The sequence below is a fragment of the Capricornis sumatraensis genome, chromosome 1 (assembly GCF_032405125.1).
Source record: "Capricornis sumatraensis isolate serow.1 chromosome 1, serow.2, whole genome shotgun sequence".
NCBI classification, from domain to species: domain Eukaryota; kingdom Metazoa; phylum Chordata; class Mammalia; order Artiodactyla; family Bovidae; genus Capricornis; species Capricornis sumatraensis.
The window spans coordinates 55528730-55536106 of NC_091069.1; the positions used below are offsets into that span (position 1 = coordinate 55528730).

The following is a 7377-nucleotide window of genomic DNA, read 5'->3' on the forward strand; positions in this document are numbered from 1 at the left end:
TGTGAATGTGTTATCTTACAACTTTGCAGATGTGATTAAGTTAAAGATATTAAGGTGAGAAAGTTATCCTAGATTTTCTAGGCAAGTCCAATGTAATCACAGGGGTCCTTATGATAAAGAAGCAAGAATATCAAAGACAGCAAGTGATGTGACAGTGGACACAAAGAAGAAAAAGCAGTGTGATCTGGGTCCATGAGCCAAGGAATGAATGCAGCCTCTAGAAACTTGCCTTTTCCAGGGGAAAAAAAAAAATATATATATATATATATATATATATATATATATATATATATATATATATATATATATATATATATATTCCCTAGAACCTCCATAAGGAGACACCTTGACATTAGCCCCATGTAATACTGATTATGGACTCCTGACCTCCAGAACTGCCTCCAGGATCTGAGGTAATTTGTTACAGTAGCAATAGGAAACCAATATATATGATGTTCGACATTGACAAAACGCGGTTCACGTTTTGAATAAGGAGGAGGGAATGGCAAACCACTCCAGTATTCTTGCCGCAAGAACCCCAAGAATAGTGTGAAAGGGCAGAAGGATATGATACTGGAAAATGAGCCCAACAGGTCAGAAGGTGTCCGATATGCTGCTGGGAAAGAACAGATGGCAATTACTAACAGCTCCAGAAAGAATGAAGCTGCTGGTCCAAAGATGAAATGATGCCCAGTTGTGGATATGTCTGGTGGTGAAAGTAAAGTCTGATGCTGTAAAGAACAAAATTGCATAGGAACATGGAATGTAAGGTCCATGAGTAGATTGGATGTTGTCAGGCAGGAGATGGCAAGAGTAAACATTGACATCTTAGGAATCAGTGAGCGAAAATGGACTGGAATGAGTGAATTTAATTCAGATGACCATTATATCTACTACTATGTGTAACAATCACTTAGAAGAAATGGAGTAGTCTTCATAATCAAGAAAAAAGTCAAAACTGCAGTATTTGGTTGCAGTCCAAAAAATGACAGTATGCTCTTGGTTTCTTAACAAGCCAAACTATTCAACATCACAGTAATCCGAGTCTATGCCCCAATCACTAATGCTGAAGAAGCTTAAGTTGACCAGTATTATGAAGATGTACAAGATCTTCTACTACTAATACCAAAATAAAAGGTGTCATTTTCATCATAGGAGACTGCAAAGCAAAAGTAGAAAGTCAAGAGACACCTGGAGTAACAGCAAGTTTGGCCTTGGAGTACAAAATGAAGTAGGGCAAAGGCTAGCCGAGTTTTGTCAAGAGAACATGCTACTCAGAGCAAAAACCCTTTTCTAATAACACAAGAGATGACTCTACACATGGACATCACCAGATGGTCAATACCAAAATCAGATTGATTATACTTGCAGCCAAAGATAAAGATGCTCTCTATAGTCAGCGAAAAGGAGACCTGGAGCTGACTATAACTCAGATCATCAGCTCCTTATTGCAAAATTCCAGCTTAAAGTGAAGAAAGCAGGGAAAACCACCAGACCATTTGGGTATGATCTAAACCAAATCTCTTATGATTACACAGTGGTGGTGATGAATAGATTCAAAGGATTAGGTCTGATAGAGTCCTAAAGAACTGTCAATGGAGACTCATAAGATCGTATAGGACGCAGTAACCAAAGCCAAACCAAAGAAATGCAAGAAGATGAAGTGGTTCTCTGAGGAGGATTTACAAGTAGCTAAGAAAAGAAGAAAAGTGAAAGGCAAAGGAATAAGGGTAAGATATACCTGACTGACTGCAAAGTTCCAGAGAATAGCAAGGAGAGATAAGAAAGTCTTAAGTGAACAATGCAAAGAAATAGAGGGAAAAATAGGATGGGAAAGACTAGAGATCTCTTCAAGGAAACTGGAGATACCAAGGGTATAGTTCATGCAAAGATGGGCACAATAAAGGACAGAAATTGTATCAGTTCCGTTCAGTTCAGTTCATTTCAGTCACTCAGCCGTGTCCGACTCTGTGACCCCGTGAATCACAGCACACCAGGCCACACTGTCCATCACCAACTCCCGAAGTTCTCTCAGACTCATGTCCATTGAGTTGGTGATGGCATCCAGCCATCTCATCCTCTGTCATCCACTTCTCCTCCTGCCCGCAATCCCTCCCAGCATCAGGGTCTTTTCCAATGAGTCAACTCTTTGCATGAGGTGGCCAAAGTATTGGAGTTTCCAGCATCAGTCCTTCCAATGAACACCCAGGACTGATCTCCTTTAGGATGGACTGGTTGGATCTCCTTGCAGTCCAAGGGACTCTCAAGAGTCTTCTGCAACACCACAGTTAGCATCAATTCTTCAGCACTCAGCTTTCTTCATAGTCCAACTCTCACATTCGTACATGACCACTGGAAAAACCATAGCCTTGACTAGACAGACCTTTGTTGGCCAAGTAATATCTCTGCTTTTTAATATGCTGTCTAGTTTGGTCATAACTTTCCTTCCAAGGAGCAAGCGTCTTTTAATTTCATGGCTGCAATCACCATCTGCAGTGATTCTGGAGCCCCAAAAAATAAAGTCTGCCACTGTTTCCACTGTTTCCCCATCTATTTGCCATGAAGTGATGGGACCAGATGCCATGATCTTAGTTTTCTGAATGTTGAGCTTTAAGCCAACCTTTTCACTCTCCTCTTTCATTTTCATCAAAAGGCTTTTTAGAAATGGTATGGACCTAATGAAAGCAGAAATATTAAGAATAAGTGGCAAGAATACACAGAAAAAAACTGTATAAAAAAGATCTTAATGACCCAGATAACCACTATGGTGTGACCACCCACCAAGAGCCAGACATCGTGGAGTAAGAAGTCAAGTGGGCCTTAGGAAGCATCACTACAAAGCTACTGGAGATGATGGAATTCCAGCTAAGCTTTTTCAAATGCTAAAAGATGAGACTGTTAAAGTGTTGCACTCAATATGCCGGCAAATTTGGAAAACTCAGCAGGGGCCATGGGACTGGAAAAGTCCAATTTTCCTTCCAATCCCAAGGAAAAGCAACGCCAAAGAATGTTCAAACTACTTCACAATTGCACTTATTTCACAAGATAGCAAAGTAATGCTCAAAATTCTTTAAGCAAGGCTTTATCAGAATGTGAATCTAGAAATTCCAGATGTTCAAGCTGGATTTAGAAAAGGCAGAGGAACTAGAGATCAAATTGCCCTCATCCACTGGATTATCAAAAGAGCAAGAGAGTTCCAAAAAAAATCTACTTCTGCTGCATTGACTATGCTAAAGCCTTTGAATGTGAATGTGTTAGTCTGTCAGTCATGTCTGACTCTTTGCAACCCTATGGACTATAGCCCACCAGGCACCTCTGCCGATGGGATTCTCAAGTCAAGAATACTGGAGTGGGTTGCCATTCCATTCTCCAGGAGATCTTTCCAGTGCAGGGACTGAACCTAGATCTCCCACATTGCAGACAGATTCTTTACCATCTGACCACCAAGGAAGCCAGCTAGAGTAAAATAAAAGGGTTCAATACTAAAGTAACTGAATGGTAAAATATTAGAAATCATACAAGTGATAATTCACTATCACAAAAGTCTAGTGGGGAGATGGAGAAAATATTTCCAGTTAAGTGACTGAGGCAATTTGTTGTTTTTTTTTTTCTTCCTAAAAATCTTTATCTGTCCTCTGGTATTTAAGAGGTGAATCTTCATGATTGTCTTGATTTACAGTCTGGTTCTTGCAAAGTATAGCAGCAGGAATCCGAAAAGTGATGTATAGCATTTCCTTGTTAGGGATTGCATTTCTTACTAGGTGAGCTGAACTACATGCCTCCAAGAAGATGCCTACACAGTTTCAGTTTATTGCTGAACATCCCTAGCTGGATTAGCACCTTTGGAAAAGCTGTAACCGTGCACGATGGGAAGGAGTTCACTGCCACATGGCTGTCCATCTAAGAGTGCTTTGAAACAGGTGCAAAACTCAATAGGCTTTGCTGGCAAATTCATCAAATCCATGACAATGTGCACAGAGTATTTTCTTTGTTTTGACAGTGGTCCCAGCTGCTGCATTAACTCTTCTCTGACTGGTCCTTGCAGGAAGTCTTTCCCATCCAAGTTAAAGGCTTTTACCTTTTGGTCCACTTTATTTAATTTACAAATTAATTAATTAAAATTAATTAATGCAATTAATTAATTAAAAAAATTGTGCAGTAGCCATTTATGAGATTCAGGATTGAGATTATTAGCAAACACAGTGCAGTTTTTCTTTGCTGCTGGAATGGCAAAGGGCCCAACCCACCCCAGGAAAAACATCAAATAGAACATTCCCCAGATTGGAGAAGTTCTGTGATATGGCTGTGTTCTGCGGAGAGAGGAGGATTCCAAGAGACTTTTGAAAAATCAAATTCACAGGTGTAATTGCTTTTTCACACCTTGGTCATCATATTCTGCTCTCCAGATAGTACTTCCAGTTGGAAATTTTGGTAGATATTATCAATATTATTGATTTGTAAGGATCAAAACAAACTATGGAAAATTCTTCTAGAGACAGGAATACCAGACCTCTTTACCTACTTCTGAGAAGTATGCAGGTTAAAAACCAACAGTTAGAACCAGATATGGAACAATGGACTGGTTCCAAATTGGGAAAGGAGTATATCAAGACTGTATATTGTCACCCTACTTATTTAACCTATATGTAGAATACATCATGAGAAACACCAGGCTGGGTGAAGGACAAGCTGGAATCAAGATTGCTGGGAGAAATATCAATAACCTCAGATATGCAGATGACACCACCCTTATGGCAGAAAGTGAAGAGGAACTAAAGAGTCTCTAGATCAAAGTGAAAGAGGAGAGTGAAAAGGTTAGCTTAAAATTCAACATTCAAAAAACAAATATCATGGCATCCAGTCCCATCACTTCATAGCAAATAGATGGGGAAACAATGGAAACAGTGTCAGACTTCATTTTTTTGGACTCCAAAATCACTGTAGATGGTGACTACAGCCATGAAATTAAAAGACACTTGTTCCTTGGAAGAAAATCTATGACCAACCTAGACAGCATATTGAAAAGCAGATACATTATTTTGCCAACAATGGTCCCTCTAGCAAAGCTATGGTTTTTCCAGTAGTCATGTATGGATGTGAGAGCTGGACCATAAAGAAAGCTGAGTGTTAAAGAATTGATGCTTTTGAACTGTAGTGTTGAGGAAGACTCTTGAGAGTCCCTTGGACTGCAAGGAGATCAAACCAGTCAATCCTAAAGGAAAACAACCCTGAATATTCATTGGAAGGATTAATGTTGAAGCTGAAGATCCAATACTTTGGCCACCTGATGCAAAGAACTGGCTGATTAGAAAAGACCCTGATGCTAGGAAAATTGAAGGCAGGAGAAGAGGACAATAGAGGATAAGATGGTGGGTTGGCATCACCAACTTGATCGATATGACTTTGAGCAAGCTCCAGTAGTTGGTGAAAAGAGAAAGCTGGCATGCTCCAATCCATGGGGTCACAAAGAGTCAGATACCTCTGAGTAGCTGAGGTGAACTGAATGCAAGGTTTATCCTGGAGAATTTTCCATGTTAGCAGAATGACTATTGAGAAGAATTCATATTCTGATGTTGGAGGGAGTGTTCTCTAAATATTTGTTTATAAAGAAGGCTGGGCACTGAAGAACTGATGTCATTGAATTGTGGTGCTGGAGAAGACTCTTGAGAGTTTCTTGGACTGCAAGATCAAACCAGTCAATCCTAAAGTAAATCAACACTTAAAAGAAGGACCAATGCTAAAGCTTAAGCGCCAATACTTTGGCTTCCTGAAGTGAAGAGCTGACTCATCGTAAAGGACTGTGATGTTGGGAAAGATTGGGGGCATGTGGAGAAGCGGGTGACAGAGGATGAGATGGTTGGATGGCATCACTGACTCAAAGGACATGAGTTTGAGCAAACTCCAAGAGATAGTGAAGGACAGCAAAGTTTGGCATGCTGCAGTCCATGGAGTCGCAGAGTCAGACACGACTTAGTGACTGAACAATTTGGTTTATAATATTGCTCACATATTCTATTTCTCTGTTGAACTGCTGTATTGTTGTTTTATCCATTATCAAAAATTAAGTATTGAAGCTTCAGATGTTTATTACTGAATTATCTATTTCTCCCTTTAACTGTGTCAGTTTTTGCTTCATGTGTTTTGGGGCTACGTTGATAGGTGTATATATGTTTATAATTCTCATATTTTTCTAATTATAAATTAACCCTCAATAAGGATAAAATGTTTCTGTGCATGTATGCATGCTCAGTCATGTTCAACTTTTTGTGACCCCATGGACTGCAGCCCGCCAGGCTCCTCTGCCCTGGAATTTTTCAGGCACGAATACTGGAATAGGTTGTCATTTCCTACACTAGTGTTTCTGTTTCTCCTGTAATTATTTTCACCTGCGAGTATATTTTGCCTGATTTTAGTACAACTAGTTCATCTCTCTTTGACTATCATTTTCATGTAAATGTTTCCATCCTTTTCTTTTTAATCTATTTATGTCTTTGAATAAAAGTATGCATCCTGTAGCTAGTATATTTATTCTACCAACATCTGTCTTTTGATTGAGGTGTTTAATCCACTTGGATTTAATATAATTACTGATAAGGCAGGGTTTATATTTGTCCTTTTGCTGTTTGTTTCCTTATGTCTTGTGCTTTTTACTTCTTCCTTGTTCCTTGATTTCTATCTTTTATTTTTGTTAAATATATATTCTCTTGTTGTGTTAGTCACTCAGTTGTGTCTGACTCTTTGCAACCCTATGGACTATAGCCAATGAAGCTACTCTTTCCATGAAATTTTCTAGGCAGAAATACTGGAGTGGGTTGCCATTCCCTTCTCCAGGGGATTCTTCCCAACTCAGGGACCGAACCTGGGTCTGCTGCATTGTAGACAGGTTCTTTACTATCTGAACTATAAGAAAGCCCACATGTTCTCTAGTGTATCTTTTTAATTTCATTGTTGTTTGTTTCACCATATTTATTTCAGATATTTTTGTAGTGTTTGCTCTGAAAATTACAATTAGCTCCTTAATGTGAAATAATCTAGTTGATTCATGCCAATCTAATTTCAATACTGTGCAAAAACTTCTGTCTAAAATACCCCTATTTCCCCTTCCTCCTTTGCAAAAATGTACATCTGTATAAATGATAGGCCCATTAATGCAGCTTTATATTTATTGATATTCAGTTGTCTTTGAAAACAGATTGGAGAGGAAAAGAATTACAAAATAATGCATGTATATTGCCTTTCATAATGGCTACACAGTTACCATCACCAACAGTATTTTCACACTTCCTTTCATTCTTTATACATGATTACCTGTACTTCTTTGAATTTATTTACAATAGCTTATTTAAAATCTTTTTCTGCCAAGTCCAAAATCTGGTG

At 38.9% G+C, this 7377-nt stretch overlaps 1 pseudogene; it reads right to left on the reverse strand.

Moving 5' to 3' along the window:
- Positions 1-3614: 3614 nt before the first annotated feature.
- On the reverse strand, positions 3615-4458 carry LOC138074891 (tRNA (guanine(37)-N1)-methyltransferase pseudogene; annotated as a pseudogene).
- Positions 4459-7377: the final 2919 nt, after the last annotated feature.